This window comes from Suncus etruscus, chromosome 16, assembly GCF_024139225.1.
Source record: "Suncus etruscus isolate mSunEtr1 chromosome 16, mSunEtr1.pri.cur, whole genome shotgun sequence".
In the NCBI taxonomy this organism is placed as follows: Eukaryota; Metazoa; Chordata; class Mammalia; order Eulipotyphla; family Soricidae; genus Suncus; species Suncus etruscus.
The window spans coordinates 50839616-50861158 of NC_064863.1; the positions used below are offsets into that span (position 1 = coordinate 50839616).

Sequence of the window (21543 nt, forward strand, 5' to 3'; positions counted from 1 at the left end):
TAGGAGAAAACAGCAGAATTCTCCATGTCGTTGATTCTAAAAGCACATTCAAGGAATAAAACACCAACAAGCAAGCAAGTGGAAACAAAGATAAACAAATGGGACTACACAGCAAATGAAACAGTAACTAATATACACAGATTACACATAGACTGGAGAAACTACTTATCCAATACTCACCTCATAAGGGGTTCATATCTAAGATATATAAGGCACTGGTTAAGATTAATGAGAAAAACACATCTACCCCATCCAAAATTAGAAGAGATGAACAGAAAATTTCCTTAAAAAAGCAAATCAGGGAGATGCAAATCAAAACAATGAGGTATCATCTCACATCACAGTAATTGGAAAATATTAAATTGGACAAAAACAACCAGGGCTTTTTCAAACATGAGGGGAAAGGTATCTGTAGTTGCTAGTGAGAAATGTGACTCTTCCACCCTTTTTAGGAAAAACAAGTATAGCCTTCAACAAAATAGAAATTAAACTTTCATGTGACCCAGCAATACCACTACTAAGAATAAACTATAGCGGCTAAAGAAAGCAATGGAGAAAAGTCCTTTAAATCCCTATATTCATCAAAGTACTATTTATAATAGCCAGGATCTGAAAAAACAAAAAACAAAATTGCCCTAGAATAAATGACTAAATAATGTAATTGTCATACCTATACAATGGAATACTACAGCTGTTAGAAAAAGTGAAGTAATGAAACTTGCTTATGTATGGATGGATATGGAGAGTATAATGCTGTGTGAAAGAATCTGAGATAGTGATGTAGATAGAAAATATTACCATTCAATTGTGGGATATAAGATGTGATAGCATGCTATTAATTGTCTAAGATAATAGAATGAGGGCCTGGAGTACTGACCCATGGTAGGAAGCTTGTCACACATATCTGAGGAGTGCATTAAGAATAGAAGGGAAGAGTAAGACATTGATAGTTGGAAATGATCATTGTGAAATTGAACTGAGTGCTAAAAGGAGATAAAATATATGCTGCAGAGGAAGGAAGAGGACATGGTGGAAGAATGGACAGTAGGGAAAATGGGGACATTGATGATGGGAAATGTACACAAATAAAGGATATTGTACATCATATCTAAAACTCAATCATGAACAATTTTTTATTAAAAATAAAACAGCAAATGACAGATAAAGTGTTTTCTCTGACTTCCAGAAATAGCATTTTGAACAACAAATGCTATCAATCTATCTTAAGGATATACAAAACGTTCATGTCTTCATGCTTTTAAATAGAGTGGTTCTACATAATGCTGTACTTTTAATTCTTAAATATCAAATGAATAGGGATGAACATAGAAATACATGATTAATTTTGCATCTTTATACTTTATTGAGGAACATGAATTCATTTTTACAATCTTATTCAGGGCAAGGTAGTATATCAGATGTAGTGTCTGACTCCACTCATGGGACCTTGAGTTTGATACCTATAACACTCCATATCATCATTTACAATATCTGAGGCAATCACTGGTACCACACAAAGTATGTATTTACCAGAAGAGCACAATTTTCTACCCTCCAAAGCACCACAATAAATTACTTGATGACTGTAACCAAATTTGCGACTCTTCATATGACAAGAAAAGAGGAACTAATTGGTTGATTGATGTATTTAAGATAATTTATATTCAAATAACTTAAATAATTTTAAGTACTATAGCTATATCTAGTCTCTAACATTTTTATATGGATAAAAGTTTTAGTTAATAAAAATCATAACAACTTGTGTTAGCTATTATATGGGACATAAAATAGAAATTGAGTATCCTTTGTAAATTCAGAAATAAGTCATACAGGTAATTCATTTTTTAATACTGTAAACTCTCTATCATGTTTTCTTGTGCACTGCACTATTTTTATAATGCATGCCACAATTAGTCTTCTTGATTCACATATAAAATATCATATGGGGTTCATATAGGTAGAATTATATCACTAAAAGGAAATATGCTTTTTCACAAAGAGTTGGGTCTGTGTCCTTGAAATCACAATCAAAGGACTACTTAGCTTTTTATTCCTGTAACTCTAAAGATGCTTTTAGGAATGGGACTATAGGTTTGTGACTTGAACACTTTAATTAGCCAATGCCAATGATTCAGTTTATCTTTGTCAGTGAGTATACACTCCTGAGAGAGAATCTACACTGGTTATATTAAAAGAGAAAATAGATAAATAATCAGCAGCTGCTGGGACTAAAAATCTCAAGGTCAAAACGACGGTTTTGGGGTATTGGAGAAGGGATGAGTAGAAATTATTGTGGAATCGCTAAGTGATAAGCATTGTTGGGCTATTATTGATAGCTTCTGAGAGGTATCCGAAGAAACTGAAAATCAGAACTGATGAGAATGGCCTTAGTGAGGCTGGTTGTAGAATAGTTAAAAAACAGATAATCTGAACCATTTGCTTCCAAGTCATCAGTAAAACACACAAACACACACACACACACACACACACACACACACACACACACACACACACACATTATGCAGGAAACCCTAAGTGGAACTTGAATTATCTTCTGCTTCTAACTTTCTCATCTCCCAGTGATACTTCCCTCTGACAGAATTTAACAGGAAACAGCTGCAAAGTGAAGAATACAGTTTGTAATTCTCAACCCCAGCATCATGTTGCAGAGTGTGAAAAGGTGAGTCGAAAGCTGAGAAATAAATAGTTTAATAATTGCCACACGAAGAGAGACTATAATGAAATAGTAATGACTTTCTGAATAGTTATTTCACCAGCAGTTTTCCTATAATTTCATTGAGTTAGACTTTGATCTGATATTAAATGTCTAAGATTAAACACAAAATGATCCCTTATGAATTTCAATGGTTCTGTACTCTAGGTAGACATTGGTAACCCTAGAAAATAACTTAAATGCCAAGGAGAGAGTAGATGATATGGTGGTTCAAAAATCTGGAGCATGTGTTATGTATGTGGAGCCCTGGGTTTGAACTCTAGCAGCACAGAGTCCCCTAAAACCAGTAGAGTTACCCCCAAGGATCACCTGGGAGTAGACTCCAAACATTGCTGAGTATATCACAAAAGCAAAGCAATAAAATTATTGACTCAAAATACTTCTTTCTGGACCAAATAAATCATAATTTTTAGAAGTAGACTAGGTATTAATGGTCTCTTCTTTAATTCACAAAGATTTTTCTTTTATTCAAAGTAATGAAATAGTGGCACAATTTGATCACGATAAAGAATACAAATGTCAACAAATTAGAGTCTTCAAATATAAATAATTTAATCTCGATACTAAATTCAAAATATGCAAAATATATTTTCCTAACAAAATTGTAATACTTTTGTTAAAGTCTGCTTATTTGTGCCTTATATTTGAAAAGAACTTAAAATATGATTATGTTGTATATCCTTGAATATATATGAACACTTAGCTATTCCTTATAATAAAGTAAAGCTTAAATATCTTTGAATGAATATTCTATATTAATACAGTTATTATAATAATCAACTATTAAATTACCAAACATTATTTCCATTATACACTTTAGGATAGAAATGTAGTGGAATGGTCAGAATATTGAATTTGTATGGTATTTGATGTTATTCCTGGTTTTTCAGGATCATCAATAAGAATACCTTATCCTTAATGCTATTAACTGGTAGTAAGGCATATAAAATACAACTACTAATATAAAATTTGTATCAAATAACAAAAAATATACACATGCATATGTACAAAATAAAGAATAAAAATACTTTTGTGAAATCTGTTAGAATAGTGGATATAATAAATGAAGTTTCTTTAGGCGTTGGAGTAATAATCCAGTTGGAGTGAAAATACAAAATTGTCTATATAGAAAAGATCCAGATTAAATCCATATATTCCCCAAAACCCATCCAGAAGTGATACTTGAGCACATAAACAAAAATAAGCCTGTAGTGTAGAATCACCTGGTATGACCTTTAAAAAAATTACATTCCTTTAATAGGGTAAAAAATAATGGTCTATGAGCAATTTAATTTTTATTGATCAAATCTAAATGTGTTATATCTGAAGCACTAGTAAAACTTCATGTGGCCAAATTTCAAAAAACCAGGCATGAAGGAAAGAGAGAATTCGGAAAGAAATGAGATATAGTCTCAAATGCCAAAACAAGGAGTTTAAACTTTATTCTAAGCTTGATGAAATTACTGGCAATTTTGAAAGTTCTCAAAGCAAAGCCCCAATGTATATGCTGAATGACATAGAATTCTTTGGTACAAAAGACAGTGAAAAATATAAAAACAAAACAAACAAACAAAAAAAAGCAAAAATATAAAAACAATGAAAATAATTAGAACTATTAGATACATGTAGATGAGAATATGAGAATAAGTTAATTTAAACTACTAGCTGATAAGATAGTAACAGTGTTAAAATATGGAACAATTATTTGTGTTAAAGGACTGAATGATGAATGAAACAACATGCAAATGCACATAAAGTTTAAATAACTAAGTAGATGATATCACATTAATAGAAAAGAATGTTGAGAGGAAAATATTTAGGATAAAAATTAAGAAATGTGAACCACAGACCTTTTGATACTATAGAAGTGCTTCTCAAACATTTTTTTTAACTCTAACACCCTTTTATAAAATGTATCTTTTATCTTCCCTGTGGCCCTCCTGTGCTATTGATTATCCCGCTAGTTCTCTGTGGTTCCTCCCTTTTAAAGCTTTTACCTGAAGTCTCTGAAATTTTTTGAAATTTCCTTCGTTCCAAGTGGCCCACTGTTAAGAAATACTGCTTTGAGATTAACAGATGGGAATATATTAAACTGAGAAACTTCTGCACCTCAAAAGAAATAGTACCCAGGATACAAGAGCCCCCCACTGAGTGGGAGAAACTATTCATCCAATACCCATCAGATAAGGGGCTAATCTCCAAAATATACAAGGCACTGACAGAACTTTACAAGAAAAAAAAATCTAATCCCATCAAAAAATGGGGAGAATAAATGGACAGACACTTTGACAAAGAAGAAATAGAAATGGCCAAAAAACACATGAAAAAATGTTGCACATCACTAATCATCAGGGAGATGCAAATCAAAACAACTATGAGGTACCACCTCACACCACAGAGATTGGCACACATCACAAAGTATGAGAACAAACAGTGTTGGTGGGGATGTGTAGAGAAAAGAACTCTTATCCACTGCTGGTGATAATGCCGTTTATTTCAACCTTTATGGAAAGTGATATGGAGATTTTTCTAAAAACTGGAAATCGAGCTCCCATAAGATCCAGCTATACCACTCCTAGGGATATACCCTAGGAACACAAAAATACAATACAAAAATCCCTTCCTTACACCTATATTCATTGCAGCACTATTTACCATAGCAAGACTCTGGAAACAACCAAGATGCCCTTCAACAGACGAATGGCTAAAGAAATTGGTACATATACACAATGGAATATTATGCAGCTGTCAGGAGAGATGAAGTCATGAAATTTTCTTATACATGGAATCTATTATGCTGCGTGAAGTAAGTCAGAGAGAGAGAGAGAGAAAATGCAGAATGGTCTCACTCATCTATGGGTTTTAAGAAAAATGAAATAATTCTTGCAATAATAAATTTCAGACACAAAAGAGAGAAGGGCTGGAAGTTACAGTTTACCTTATGAAGCTCACCACAAACAGGGATGAGTTTAGTTAGAAAAATAACTACATTTTGAACTATCCTAATAATGAGAATGTCTAAGGGAAATAGAAAGCCTGTCTAGAGTACAGGTGGGGGTTGGTTGGGGAGGAGGGAGATTTGGGACATTGGTGAAGGGAATGTTGCACTGGTGATGTGTGGTGTTCATTACATGACTGAAACCCAAACACAAGCATGTATGTAACAAAGTTGTTTAAATAAAAAAATAATAATAAAAAACAAACAAACAAAAAATCCCCCCCAAAAAATAGAAAAAAAAATCCTGCTTTATACAGAGGTAGTGTGTTGGCCTTGCATGCGGAGGATACAGGAAGAGCCTGTATTTGATTCTCAGCATCCCATATGGTCCCTGAAACCAGGAGTAGCCCCTGACACTGCCAGGTGTTGCCCCCAAAAAACAAACAAAAATGTCAAAGTAATACTTATATCAAAAAACCCAACAATGAGGATAATAGATAATGTTTGATAGTTCAGAGCAGCTGATGATGCATTGAGAGGCTAACATGCAGTGCAGTAATTTTTGTACCGGTAAAAATTAAAATAATATGACTAAGATGAATAAAAGAATACAATATAGGGGCCGGGTAGGTGGCGCTGGAGGTAAGGTGTCTGCCTTGCAAGCGCTAGCCAAGGAAGGACCACGGTTCGATCCCCCGGCGTCCCCCCAAGCCAGGGGCGATTTCTGAGCACATAGCCAGGAGTAACCCCTGAGCGTCAAACGGGTGTGGCCCAAAAACCAAAAAAAAAACAAAAAAAGAATACAATATAGGTTGGACAATAATTTCTTTTATCTAATTTAGCATTGTCATTATATTTTCTCTAAGCAAAAAGTACAATGATAATTCATTCTATAACCATTGCATAGTATTTATGACTGTGAGCAATAAAATGGTGCATATAACTTATGCATTGATGATCATCTAAACAATGTAATTAATAAAGTAAAAGTATCTATATTACATGGGAAAAATTTATGCTTCTTTTTTTTATTTGGGGAATGAAATAAGCCTTGTGCTCCAGGAATACTCCCACTTTTACATTCAGGAATAACCACTGCAATGAGCTGGATATCATATTGGGTGCTAGGGCAATTTTAGCAAGCTCAGGTCTGATGTGAACAAGACATTGCCCTCCTCTCATACCATTGCTCCTTCCCAGAAAAATACTTTTGTAAATAGCAAAATAAAAATACAGGCAGCATTACTTCAGGTTTTAAAAGATTTTCATTTCTGCTGGTTCTTCTTGATCATAATTTTACTTAATAGCCATTTTAATTTTCATGTAAAAATAAACTCCTTCTACTTGTTCACATTTAAATCTAATCATTTTATTATTTAACATACTATTCTATGTGCTTATATACTTCGATTTATTATAAAAGTACATATTTCATATGGAAAATATTCACTATCATTGTGCAAGGCACATTGCCTAATAAAGAACACTGGACAACAGAGCTCTCAGAGTTGTATTTGTTTGGGTTTGTTTGGAATTTGAATTTTTAGCAGCAGAACTTTTTAATTAGAAATCTAGTTTGGTGCTCGCTTCGGCAGCACATATACTAAAATTGGAACGATACAGAGAAGATTAGCATGGCCCCTGCGCAAGGATGACACGCAAATTCGTGAAGCGTTCCATATTTTTGTAAAAAAAAAAAAAAAAAAAAGAAATCTAGTTTGACTAGATTACTTTTTGGGTTAAAGATTTTAGAAGATTCAAATCAAAATGTAGGCCTATGACAGTCTTGGAAGATCAGAGAAGTATCTGCTTCCAAATCTATTTATGTTGTTGATAGAAGCCATTTCCTTAGCTGGTTGTCAGCTTTGCTCATAAAGGATCCTCACATTCCATCTAATGCTTCCTTGTGATTCTTTTCAGCAATTGATTGAGTTCCTTTTATGCTTCAAATCGCTTCATCTTCCCTTTCTGATGAATCTCCCTGACTGACCTCCTGGACTGATTCCCCTGCCTTTCTATTCTACTTTAAATTGCTTTTATAATGACCTTTGATCCACTGGGTAATTTTTGGTGATTGCACTGATTAAGGACAAATGTTTTGTTTTTAAATAATAAAGTAATTGACTATTTTTAAAAAGTGTAAAGTCTATACCTGAATTTATAAGTAAATTATCAATTTGAAACAAGTCTAACTGAAATATACTCACTGACATCTCAGATACAATTTTTAATGATTTTCTTTCAGCACATTTCAATATTTGGAAAAGATTCAACCACATTCTACTCATATATGCTTTCAGTTTTATTAAAATCATCCACATAAAATCACTACTATTTATTTTTAGTCTTGTCACAACATGACACATTTTGAAAAATTCCAATTTAGATCTCTTCATCAGTGAGAGGTAATGTAGCATAAGTCCTTTGGTTAGTACTTTATTAACAAATAAATATTTTCTTCTTACTAAATTTTAATACTGTAGAGGTAAAAATAAATTTTCATATATTTTTAGGATTAGTCAGAAACTATTTCAAGCAAAATAGTATTTTTAACATTTGTAAGGTCCAAGTTAGTACTAACGCTTCCTTAATTAATATAGTTAATAAGAATGCATACTAACAAATTAATTTATTTAGTCTAAGCAGTAGGGCTTCTAAATAAAATAGATTGTCCACATACCTCTTGGCCTGAGAAATAGCTTGTAAAACATGTACATTGCTATGGCTGGTCTCCAGATCTTACATTAAGTGATCCCTGAGCACAGAATAAAGAGTAAGCCGTGAGCACCAAAGATGTGTCCACTCAAAGAAAAAAAATAAGAAATAAGATCATAGCAAAATAGTATTTAAGAAACAGATGAGATAGTACAGCAAGTCAGTCATATATCTTGCACTTATTCAGAATAAACTTAATTCCCAGCACTACTTATAGTCCCCTGAGCACTGAGCCTGGTATAACTCCTTAACACTGCCAGCTATGGTCCAACAAAAACAAACAAGGTTAAAATCTGTACATCCTGTACATAAGTTTTCAAAGATAATGATTCATTAATAGTAAGTAGTTAATACTAAGAACAAATAATATTGAAATGAAATAAACATAATGCATTGGATTTAATTTCAGAATTGAAAATATACCAGTTTTTCTTTTGTTTGGGACATGCCAGGCGATGCTGGCTTTCCTTTTAGAAATTACTCCTGGCAGGCTCATGAGATCACATGGGAAGCCAGGGATCAAACCTGGGTTGGCCACATAGAAGAGAAAAACCTACCCATTGTGCAATCGTTGTGACCCAGAAAAATATCATTTTTAAATTCCCTGATCTTCCTTATGTGCCCCAAATTCTCATTGTAGAAGATAGGAGAAAATAAAATAAATAAATAAGAGGAAGAGATAAAACAGTTTCTTAATTTGGCTTCATTTGAAAACACAATAGTAAGACGTCTTTACATACTTTTTTCTTCAAATAATAGTTCTCCATGTTGCTAAAGCGGGATTATTTTTCTCAGAGGAGAGTGCAAACGTGTTCCCCACTACCACAAATTATTTATTCGAGTTTGCATCATTTGGGGAAATCGCAGAGGTCATCACATCCAGAGTGCAATGGATAAGCCTCATCCTGAGAAAACCACCTTTGTGATCATGACATCCCCTGCCAGGTAAGTATTAATGCAGAATTTTTAAAGTATAAATAACAATGCCTTTATTAATAAATTGATGTTCACACACTTTATTTATTATATTTTTCCTAACCTGAAAAATATTTTCCAAATAAAGAAGGCTCTTTCTACTATACACAGCAAAAAATATTTTTAAAATAAAAATAATCCTGTAAAATACATTCTTAGTGATCTTAGCAATCAACTAGAACTGACCGATCATCTAAATTAATTACTCCAGTTTACCTATCATATAGCAGATATGTTTTCTAAAAATACCTTTTTACATTTTCAAATAGTGAAAAGTTAAATGAAAATTATTACTCAATCCAAAAAGAATATATATTATGCTTTTATAACATAAATATTACATCCTCATTCATATGTTTGTAAATAAAACACACAACAAATATTTGAACTATAATTTATTTCTATAATCTGTAAAACTTAAAATCTTCATCAATTATTTTTCATATTCCAAAGAATTCTGTATTTGTGCCAGCAATATGAACATAGTGCCATGATTTTTTTAAGGTAACCAAAGTTGCTGAAAGTATTTCAGTGCTAATTTTATCAATGTACAGCCAGAATTAGAAAAATGTTTGAAAAAGAAGAAAGATGGATACAATATTTCCTTTAGGACTTAAAACCAATGAAGGAACTAAGTAACTAAAAACTAGCTAACTTTCTTAAATAACTCAAGGACTCAGAACATTACCTTTTTTTGGGGGGGGGTTGAAATTATAGTTTAGTGTAATTACAAAATTCATTTATTTGTTCAGTGAGCTCAAAATACTTACTTTTTGTCCACAATAGACAATGTATGGAAAATACAATTTAAAAACCACAGCATTGTTAGAATTCAAAATCTTCGAGAAACACTAGAACATTAGTAAACAAATAAACCACTGAAAACAAAGTAACTGATATCATGAGATTACTAATAACTCTGTATAACATATCAGTTTAAAAGTGCTTATTGTAGATTGAAATCTACAGTAAAGTAACTTTCACAGGAAAATATGATTAACTTATTCACCAAATCTCTTTTCTTTAATTAATATATTTTTGATGCATTTTAATTTTTTTTTGCTAATCACAGAGGATATCAAATGTACAAAGGGAAATTTCTACAATGCTTTTGTTCAGTAGTTCTTGTTTTCTTGTGTGTGTGTGTGTGTGTGTGTGTGTGTGTTTGTGTGTGTGTGCCCTATTAAAGAATAGATCAAAGGCTAGGAAGGAAAAAAATTTATATCATAAGATGCTCTATAAGGGCTCTACCTAAAAAATCTAGGATTTAAACTGAAGGGACAGAAGCCTTAGTAAAATGAGAGCTTTTTAAACAAAACAAACCACAAGTCAACAAATAGGTGTTTATTTGATTATTATTTATTGATTATTCCTCCAAGGTTTGCTTCTTGGGGGAAATGTATAGACATGTTAAAAATGCCAGAAGAGAAGAATTAGATTATAAATTGCAGTTGATTTATATTAATAATTTTTAATTTACTGGATTTGCTTTGTGGAATCACTGAAGTACTTCTTTTTTATTAAATATAATTTTAATTTTAATCACAGTGGTTTACATATCGTTGACAATAATATTTTAGGTTCATATTAACATAAAATCAGGGGAATTCCCATCACCGAATTGTCCTCCCTCCACCTCCGTTCCCGTCCTTCTTCCCATATCCTCTTCCCTTACCCCCTTGGCTGCTAGAATAAGTGGTCCTCTCTGTGCCTACCTTACTACTTAGTGGTCTTACTCCTATTTGGTCTTGGTACCTCCCTTATTCCCCCCCCCCAATTGGAAGGCGGGACTAGATAGTTAAGTTATGCGGTTTTGTTTGAAGAGAAAAGTAATAACCTGGAGTAAAAAAAAGAAAAAAGTAATCAGATACTCCGGAAATGGGCGGAGTCCTTCTAGAGGCTTTCATCCTTGGTTTGAGAGACGAAGGGGAAAAAGAAGGTGAAACACCACAAAAGTACATAAGGAACTGTCAAATAAAATATCCAGTGAGCATTCAAAAAGAAAAAAAAAAGGTAAGCACCATATAAAAGTCATGGTATTAAGATAAAAAAAAATGTGGCAGAGCGCATAAGAAAAGAAAAGAAAAATAAATAAATATAAATGGAGACATCACTTTAATAGCCAAACCACAACAATGAAATCAACAAAAAAAATAGATAAGTAAATAATAAAAAAAATTGTTTTGTGCTTTTTTTTTTCCTCCTGCAGATGCATAGTAAATATTGGGGTCATCCGAAAAAGAATTTCCTTTGCCTAAGAGATACAGGGTTTCTCCACCCTTGAAGTATATTGTCATGGGATTAACTATAGACTCCTTTCAGGTTCATTTACTCTCCCCTTGATGCTTTTGTGGTGTATGGAAGACTTCTGCTCCATCCTGGGTGATAACATCAGACCTCTGTATCTAGAGGTCTCGGTATCTGCACGAGTCAAGGAGTTGAACTTATGATTATGTCTTTCTTTGTGGATCTAGAAGTTCTGTTTCCTCAGTGTCATTTTAATGCATCTTCTGTGGTTGGTGGTCCTGGTCTTTGCGCTGATCCTAGGAAGGGGCCTGGGATAGCATCTTCCATTATGTTTCCAGAGGTCCCCTTCCATTGCAATAGTCTCAGACAGACCTCTGGAATGAGGGATCATAGTTGTTATGCAAGTCGTAGCTCACACCCTCGACTAGGGCTTTTTTATTGGTCCCAGGATACATACAGTCTGGCCATGGTTCTGTCAGCCAGTCATCTGTAAATCGCGATCTTGGCATTTGGACAGACCAAAGGGTGACAAGTCTTCTGATTTTGTCTTATCGTTAGCTGGTAAGGTAGGATAACTTGCTCTTAGGTCAAGTTGTTCCCATTTTCCTAGTTGTCAGGGTATCATATTAGGGCTGGCACTTGTTGGTGTCTGAGCACTATTAAGGATGTCCCGGTTGGGATTTGTTTCCTGTGGCTGTTTTGAAGAAGTGTGTCATTTCTATGTCTGTGGTCCAGGGTTCAAGGCTGGATGGTTGGTGTCTAATCACTTGGGTCTAAGTTGGGTCCATGTGACATATTTTTAAGGTGGGAGATACCCCTGTATTGTAAACAAGTATGAGTTCTTATCCCTAATAAATAAGAGCTCCTTTTTATACATAAGATTTCCCCTTATTTTAGTGTGCCTTTGCAGGGAGAAATGGTGCTACATTATATTGCCAGTGCATTTGAGGGTGGAGAGAGAAGAAAACAAAAACAGGTCACACACCCAAAAAAAGATAAAAATAGAAATAAAAAAATTTGTGCTCATATATATATATATATATATATATATATATATATATATATATATATATATATATATGACAAGAAAAAAGATTTTTAAGAAATGAAGTAAAAAATTAATTAAAGGAACAAAGTGATGCAAGAAAGTATCTTGCATTTGGGGAAAAGCAGGTAAAGAGGTAGTGTAATACAGGTCTTATACTTATGATGGTAATATAGGTTACCCTATTGTCTTTTGAGATTTTCTTTTGGTGTGTGGGTTTCCAGGTGCCTTTTCATCTCCCAACCTGACCTTCCTGAGATTGGCAATAGATTTGCAGCAGGGAGGACTTGGGAAGAGTTCATGCATTGAAGGATACTTGTAGAGCTAAATCCGGTTTCAAGTAACAGTCCATGTTAAGAAGGGTTGGTAAGGAGGGCCACGCAGCATGAGTCAGTAGGGGAGTTGGTTGCCTTTTCTTGTAGGGTGCAAGGTGTGGGTTTGACTGGTTGTCCCTTCGTTTGGGTGCTGGGTACTGGTTCGCTGGGGTAGGAGATCATTCTTGATGCCTAATGGAATAGGAACTGAGGGTGAAGAGTTTTAATGTGGGGAATCTGGATGGGATTGCGGGGTGAAGGGATAGTCGAATTTTCAAAGGGGTGAAAGGGGAAAGTATATGAAAGGGGCAGGAAAGAAAAGAGAAAATAAAAAGAAAAGGAGAGAAAAAGAAAAGAGAAAAACAGTAGTGAGAAGAGTAGAGAAAAAAGCGAGGGAATGCTAGTTTGAGTGTGTTCGATGAGTAGGGCCTGTAGTATAAGTCTATAGGTCACAGTCGCTGCTTTGGTGGTCTGGGTGGTCACGTGATTCAAGTCCTAAATGAAGGTATTACCTAGGGATAAAGGGTATGTTAAAGAGTTTTATTGGGACATTCTCGTAGTGCAAGTTGGGTATGGTATCTTGTGTGATTGAGCCCCAAGATGCAATCTTAGTTTGTCCACCCTTTGTATCCAAGAACGCCTGTGGACAGAAAAGCTGAGAGGTTATTTTAAGTATAGAAAGATTAAGGCATTAAAACATATTTTTATGGGATGCTTCCAATGGAGTCAGTGGTTTCCCATGGTATCCTTTACCTGTAATCCTGTTTAAGATCCCTAAAGACTTATTATGGCCTTTGTAGTGGAAGGCTGATTACTTACCTGGTCTTTCTATGCTGCTGTTTCTGTTGTTGCTGTTTTTTTTTTTGTGTGTGTGGTATAGTGTGTAGTCAAGAGTTTGTGTTGTTCTTCTTTCATGTGTTTTGGGCACTGCTCTCTGGTATATGTCGATTGATACAGTGTTTGGGGTTTCTACCATGTTAAACCCTGTTATTTGATTGTTGTATATATATATTATATACATGTATGTATGTGTATATATATTAGTTGTATATAACTAGGTGCTTCAGAATAGTGCTATCATTCTGTGTTTATCTGCCATCTTCTGGCTTACTTCATTTAACATAATATGTTCTAGGACCATCCACATTGCTGCAAAGTCTGTGATTGTATCATTTCTGACTGCCATATAGTATTCCATTGTGTATAGATACCACATCTTAATGATCCATTTATCTGTTGTTGGACATCGCAGTTGGTTCCAAGAATTGGCTATTATACTGAGTGCTGCGATAAATAGTGGGGTGCACACATACTTTGGAATAAATGTCCTTCCAACTTGGGGGTAGATACCTAGGAGAGCAATTGCTGGGTCAAATGGTAGCTCAATTCTGAGTTCTTTGAGCACTCTCCAGACTGTTCTCAATAGGTGCTGGACTAGGGGGCATTCCCACCAGCAGTGGATGAGAGTGCCTTTCATGCTGCATCCCCGCCAACATAAATTGTTCCTATTATTTTTTATGTGAGCCATCCTCACTGGTGTAAGGTGGTACCTCATTGTTGTCTTTATTTGGATTTCCCTAATGATGAGGGAAGGTGAGCATGTTTTCAAGTATTTGTTGGCCATCTTTTGGTCTTCCTTAGAGAAGTGTCTATTCATTTCATCTTCCCATTTTTATGGCTTTATTTGGTTTTGGGGGGCTCAGCTTTCTGAGTGTTTTGTATATTCTGAATATCAGTCCTTTATCTGATATGATGGGTGAAAATATTTTTTCCCAGTCAGTTAACTGTCTTCTTGTGTTAAGTAGGGTTTCTTTTGCCATGCAGAAGCTTTTTAGTTTGATGTAGTCCCATTTGTTTATGTTTGAAGTTAAAGTTCTTGCCATTGGTGCTCCATCCTCGAAGACCTTTGTATATGTAGGTCTTTGAGTGTTCTACCTATTATATTCTCTAAAAACTTTATAGATTTGGGTCTAATTTCGAGTTCTTTGATCCATTTTGAGTTGATATTTGTATAAGGAGTGAGGTATGGGTCAATTTTTAATTTCTTGCATGTGGTTTTCCAGTTGTACCAACACCATTTGTTGAAAAGACTTTCTTTGTCCCATTTCAAGTTCTTGGTTCTTTTGTCAAATATCAGTTGAATGTATATCTGGGGGCTAAAGTCTGGAAATTCTGTTCTAACCCACTGGTCTGAGGCTCTGTCTTTGTACCAGTACCATGCTGTTTTGATCACTATGGCTTTATAGTATAGCTTCAGGTTAGGCAAGGAGATGCCACCCAGCTTCCTGTTTTTTAGTATGTGTTTGGCATTCCTGGGTCTTTTGTGGTTTCAGAAAATTTTATAATTGATTGTTCTAAGTCTTTAAAGAATAATGTCTGAATTTGGATGGGGATTGCATTAAATCTATATAGGAGTTTGGGTAGAATGGTCATTTTGACTATATTGATTCTACCTACCCATGAGCATGGGATGTTCTTCCATTTCCCAAGATCCTCTTCAATTTCTTTCTGAAGTGTTTTGAAGTTTGCCAGGTATAAGTCCTTCACTTCCCTTGTAAGGTTGATTCCTAGGTACTTGATGTTTTTTGATACTATTTAAATGGAGTTGTATTCTTAATCTCTCTCTCTTCTACTTCATTATTTGTATAGAGAAATGCTTCTGTCTTTTGTGTATTGACATTGTAACCAGACACTTTGTTGTATTGGTTTATTGTTTCTAGGAGTTTTACTGTGGAATCTTTAGGGTTTTCCATGTATATCATCACATCATCTTTAAAAAGAGGTAGTTTTAATTCCTCTTTCCCTATTTGAATTTCTTTGATTCCCTTCTCTTGTCTGATTGCTATTGCTAGGACTTCTAAGACTATGTTAAATAAGAGAGGAGAGAGTGGACATCCTTGCCTAGTGCCTGACCCTAGTGGGAATGCTTTCAGTTTTTCACCATTAAGGATAATGTGAGCTGTGGGCTTTTCATAGGTAGTTGTAACTATCTTGAGAAAGGTTCCTCCCAGACCTATTTTGCTTAGTGTTTTCAACATTAATGGGTATTGGATTTTGTCAAATGCCTTCTCTGCATTGATTGATATGATCATGTGGTTTTTTTTTATTGATATGGTGTATGATGTTGATTGATTTGCGTATGTTGAACCAGCCTCGCATCCCTGGTATGAAACCCACTTGGTCATGGTGTATAATCTTTTTGATGTAGTGCTAGATACAGTTTGCTAAGATTTTGTTGAGTATTTTTGCGTCTATGTTCATTAGTGAGATTGGTCTGTAGTTTTCTTTTCTTCATGGTATCTTTGCCCTCTTTGGGAAACAGAGTGATATTGGCCTCATGAAAGGAATTGTGGAGGAGTCCTGTCTTTTCAATGGTTTGGAAGAGGCTGTGGATCAGTGGAAGTAATTCTTCTTGGAATGTTTGATAGAATTCACCTGTAAAACCATCTGGGCCTGGACCTTTGTTTTAGGGGAGTTTCTTAATTACTGTTTCAATTTCCTCCAATGTGATTGGCCTGTTTATGCTTTCTAAATCTTTCTTTTCTAGTCTTGGAAGCTGGTATTTTTCCAAGAATCTATCACTTTCTTCTCGATTCTCTAGCCTAACTGAGTATAGTTGTTCATAATATGTCCTCATGATGTGTTGGATTTCTTGGGGTTCTGTTGTAATCTCTCCCCCTTTCATTTGTGATCCTGCTTATTTGGGCGTTTTTCCCCTTTTTTCTTTTTTGGTGAGTCTTGCCAGTGGTTTGTCTATCTTACTTATTCTTCAAAAAACCAACTCCTGTTCTCATTGATTTTCTGTATTGTTTTCTTCGTTTCTATGTTGTTATTTCTGCTCTGGTTTTTATTATTTCATGTCTTCTGGTTGTGTTTGAGTTTCTTTCTTGCTGTTTTGTTTGCACAAATAGTGCAAGTTCATTTTTGTTTGAGAATGATTTTAGTCTTCCCTCCCATATGAGTGAGAGTTTTTCTGGATAGTGGACTCTAGGTTGAAAATTTATTTCATTCAGTTGTTTAAATATGTCATTCCACTGTCTTCTTGCTTGAATTGTTTCATATGGGAGATCTGGTTTGATTTTAATGTTTCTTCCTTTGTATGTGAGGGTTTTTATCTCCCTTATTGTTTTAAGTAGTTCGCCTTTCTTTTTGTTTCTTACCATTTGAATTACTATGTGTCTTGGAGTTGGTTTGTTAGGGTCAATTTTGTTGGGGACTCTTTTAACCTCCTGATTTGCTCAGATGTGTCTTTCCAGAGGGTGGGAAAATTTTCCACTATTATCTCCCTGACTAATTGTTCTTCCCTTTCTCTGTTTCCTCCCCATCTGGTATATCTACAATTCTTAGGTTGTTTCTTTTGTCCTTGTTCATTAAATACTGGACTTTTACTTCCAGTGCTTTACCTTCTATTTCTTTGTTGGCTTCTTTGTTGTCATTTGATTGCAGTTTATCTTTGAGTTGTTCTATGTGATTCTCGAGCTGTGCGATTCTGCTCTTCTGGCTTTCTATAGTTTTATGAATTTCTTTTAATTTTGTTTGTATGGAGTCTTTCATATTTTGTAGGAGTTCTTGTTTAAATTGGTTCATTTGTTCATCTAATGATTTATTGTAATCTCTGGCCAGTGTGTCTTTCATTTCTTCTAGCATGGCTTAGAATTCTATTCTCATGGCTACTTTTAGTTCTTCCTCTCTTGGGTCTGCACGTTTTGCTGGACTTGGAAACTTGTTCTGATTTCTCTTCTTTTCCCCTGTTGCTAATATTTTCCTTGGTTTACCCATCTTTCTTTGCATTTATTGGCTTGGCTTGGAGTGCAGTGCCTTCAGGTTTCAGCCCGCTTTTGCCACCTGTGGTGTGGGGCTGGGTCTCTTCTAGGGATGTGGCTCTACGTCAGTATGTTGGGTGATGTCGCTGAGTTTTGGACCTTCCCTTGTCCTCAGTCCAGCCTGACCAATCACCACTCCCTTCAAGCCAGACAGTGCAGGTTCACTCTCTGGCCTGTCCCGGGAGCTTAAGGTTCCCTTGAATGGCCGCTTTCTACCTGCTTCAGTCAGCGACCTCCTGCACCCACTCTGGCCTGTTCCGGGAGCTCAAGGTTCCCTTGAATGGCTGCTTTCCACCCGCCATAGTTGGCGACCTCCTGCACCCACTCTGGCCTGTTCCGGGAGCTCATGTTTCCCTAGATTGACTGCTTTCCACCTGCCATAGTTGGCGACCTCCTGCACTCACTCTGGCCTGTTCTGGGAGCGCCAGGTTCCCTTAAATGGCCGCTTTCCACTCCAACAATGGCCACTAAAGTACTTTAAGACTTTATTAATTGATTTCACAATTCTAATGCTGGAGCTGCTATGGCCTTGCATAAAATAGACCAAATTAAATTAATATAAAATAAAAGGGTTGGAAAGTATAAAGTAGACCTACGTTAAAATATGTTTTAAAGTAATATAAAATATAGAAAGGAGTCAGGGAGTATGTGAGTTTCCTCTTGGTAAAGTATTTCAGATTCTCTCAAACCCAACTGTTTATGCATAAGTCTGAAAACAGACACTCGCTGCACTTTCCTGCTTAATCTTGTGCCTTTTCTCTGTAGTCCTAAGACTTCTCTACCAACAGTGTGGTCCCACTGTCGCATTGTTACCTACAAGCATAAAATACAAAGTATGAAGCTGGAGATACTTGTGACAAATCTTTTAACTAATAGAATATGGGGGGGGGGGGCAATTGATAGATTCTTTATTTTCTTAATTGCTACCATTTAAGACCTCAAATGGTTGTTTAGAACTCGAGGTGTTATTTCCAAGGCAAATTTTATATTTCAGGGTATCCAGAGAGATAATTGTACCCACAGCTTGTTTTTCTTTCCTTGTTTTACTTCATTGCACTAACACTCCTTGAATTACATAAGGGGATAAATAATTATGAAATTTAAAACTATGTGAAAACAAGAGAAGAAATAGGTTTTAAGAAAATGAGTGCAATACAATCTCTTGACTTTGGGAGATAGTAGATGAGTAGTAAGATATAATATAAGACTACAGACTGGGTAAATTTAGTAAGCAGTAATGCTATTAAAAATAAAAAAATATTGGAAAGAGAAACAGGCTTTGAAGTGAAGAAAGATGTGAAGAAAAGAGCAACTCAGAGAGTAAATTATACAAATCAACCTTAGAAGTAAGTATAGCATTCAAAAATGATGTAGGAGCTCAATTGAAATCTTCAGATTACTTTGGTTTTTTTTAGTCTTTCAAACTAAAATTTATTATATTGTTATAGACTGCATTTTATTACATACCATATTAACTGTGACTAAAATGTTCTAAAATTATCTTAAGGGTGTCTATAATCAGCTTTAAAGTAGGCTGAAAAACCAAAGAGTAGCATGAAAAAAAAAAAACAGATAAAAAGACTTTATAGTACGAGGCAAGGTAAAACATCAGAAACAAACTTACAAGTGATTCCAACTTAAAAAAAAAGAGGAAGAGATATATAATGAAGGCATGCAAAATTTGGTATTTTAATTTTGGCAAAGAGATTATATATGCTAAAATCTATGAGTATACATTGTGTATTACCAATAAGAAGAGCACTTTCAGAAGAAGTAAACAAAATTCTGTCAAATTAAAATGACAGTAGATAATATTAAATAAAACAGAAACTACAAAACAAGAGATAAATGTAACAGCCACTTCACAGTCTTACTTTCTCTGATTTCATAAGCATTTCTTCTACCAGTAACAAGAAGGCAAAAAATAAATAACATTCTACTAGAAAGGAAAAATAACCTAAAATATGACCAGAGATCTGAGATGAACAAGAGGATAAGATGTATGACTGAAATGGTTTGAATGAACTACAACATATAAATATAACTAATATTGGCATTTTGTTATTGTTGGTATAGTAGCATACTACATATAAGAAAAATACAGTCTTCTAAACCAATTTAGCACAGTAAATTTTTTCAAATGAATAAAAATAAAATAAAGACACAAAAGAGGCATGCTGAAAAGTTTTGACATGCTAACAAATGGAATACAAAGCTAAATGAGCAGTTTTGAATCATGCTGAAATACTAGATTTGTCTGATTCAATGACAAAATTAGTTCTTGTTAGAAAAGAACAAGTAGGGTTCACATTGGTAGCATCAATATTGTTAACTTGAATAAATGAACTAAAGTTATTCTAAAAAGTGCTCTTAAAATTTATGAGTTTGATGTACCATATGTAATAGATTAATACCTTATGTAATAGATTAAAATAAACACACACAAACACACACACAAACACACACCCAAGTGTTCATTCCAATAGGTCCAGAAAAAAATCCAGCATTCTTTCCCAATAAAAACACCAAATGAGTTAAAAATAATGATTTTGCCATATTTAATTGATAAAGATACATGAAGGAAAATAATCATATTATATAAAGACTAAACTTTCTCTGTATTGTAGAAAGAGAAAATTTCTCCATATGATTAGGAAGAAAACAATGACTTCTTTCAACAATCACTTCTTTCAATGTCACTGAAAGTTGTAGTAGATCCAGTGGGGAAGAAATAAAAGGTGTGTATTTTGAAAAGATGTACTAAAATTATATACACAAATTAAATAAAATTTACATAAAATCAACATGTAGAGAGGAAAGACAATGTGAAAAACATAAAATGCTGCCTTAAAAGACCACAAAATTGGGGCTGGTGAGGTGGCGCTAGAGATAAGGAGTATCCCTTGCAAGTGCTAGCCAAGGAAGGGCTGCAGTTGGATCCCCTGGTGTCCCATATAGTCCCCCCAAGCCAGGGGCAATTTTTGAGCGCTTAGCAGGGAGTAACCCTGAGCCTCAAATGGGTGTGGTCCAAAAAGCCAAAAAAACAAAAAAACAAAACAAAACAAAAAAACCCACAAAATTTCTGAGAAAAAGACTTAGAAAAGTTAGAGTGGGACCAAATTAACCTTGGAATCTTAGTCCTGCTGGTACATTGATCTCTGACTTTTGTCTTCTAGAACCATGAAGGGAAATTAATGTTTACCCAGTCAGTTTGTATGGAGTTCCAGGAAACGAACACAGTGGCAATAGTCCTAAAATTGATCTGCTGATTCAGTGGAATTTCAATAATATTTCAAATGCCTTTTCTAAGTAAATTGACAAACTGATTTGGAAAGTTTATAGACAGACTCAAGAAGCCTAATATATTCAGAAACAAAGTTGAACATAATGTATAAAATTTATTCTTGATTTCAAAATAAAGCATATATTACAAAAATCAAGAATAAAATGTTTGACATAAAAATAGACATAATAATGGAATGTTTTGAGCAGCAGAAATAACCTCCTGAGATTTTATTTTTGATAATTTATTTGGTGGTGTTTCTGATAATGTTAGGACCACACCTGCTGTGCTCAGCACATATTCATGACTCTTTGCTCAAGGATAACTCTTGTGAATACTCAGATGACCGTATTTAGTTGCTGGGAAACAATCCAGGGTCAGCTTATAAAAGGCAAAAACTTAACTCTAATACTATCTCTCAGGCAACTGAAAAATTGTTTTATGTAGGTATAAAACAATTCAAAGGGGG

The 21543-nt window shown here is 34.6% G+C and overlaps 2 non-coding genes across 2 annotated transcripts; one reads left to right on the forward strand and one right to left on the reverse strand.

Annotated features, from left to right (window-relative positions):
• Window positions 1–7251: 7251 nt before the first annotated feature.
• Window positions 7252–7358, forward strand: LOC126032879 (U6 spliceosomal RNA). The gene has a single exon (XR_007504040.1). It is a non-coding gene; the product is annotated as a U6 spliceosomal RNA (small nuclear RNA).
• A 1822-nt stretch (window positions 7359–9180) lies between these two features.
• Window positions 9181–9340, reverse strand: LOC126032808 (U1 spliceosomal RNA). The gene has a single exon (XR_007503999.1). It is a non-coding gene; the product is annotated as a U1 spliceosomal RNA (small nuclear RNA).
• Window positions 9341–21543: the final 12203 nt, after the last annotated feature.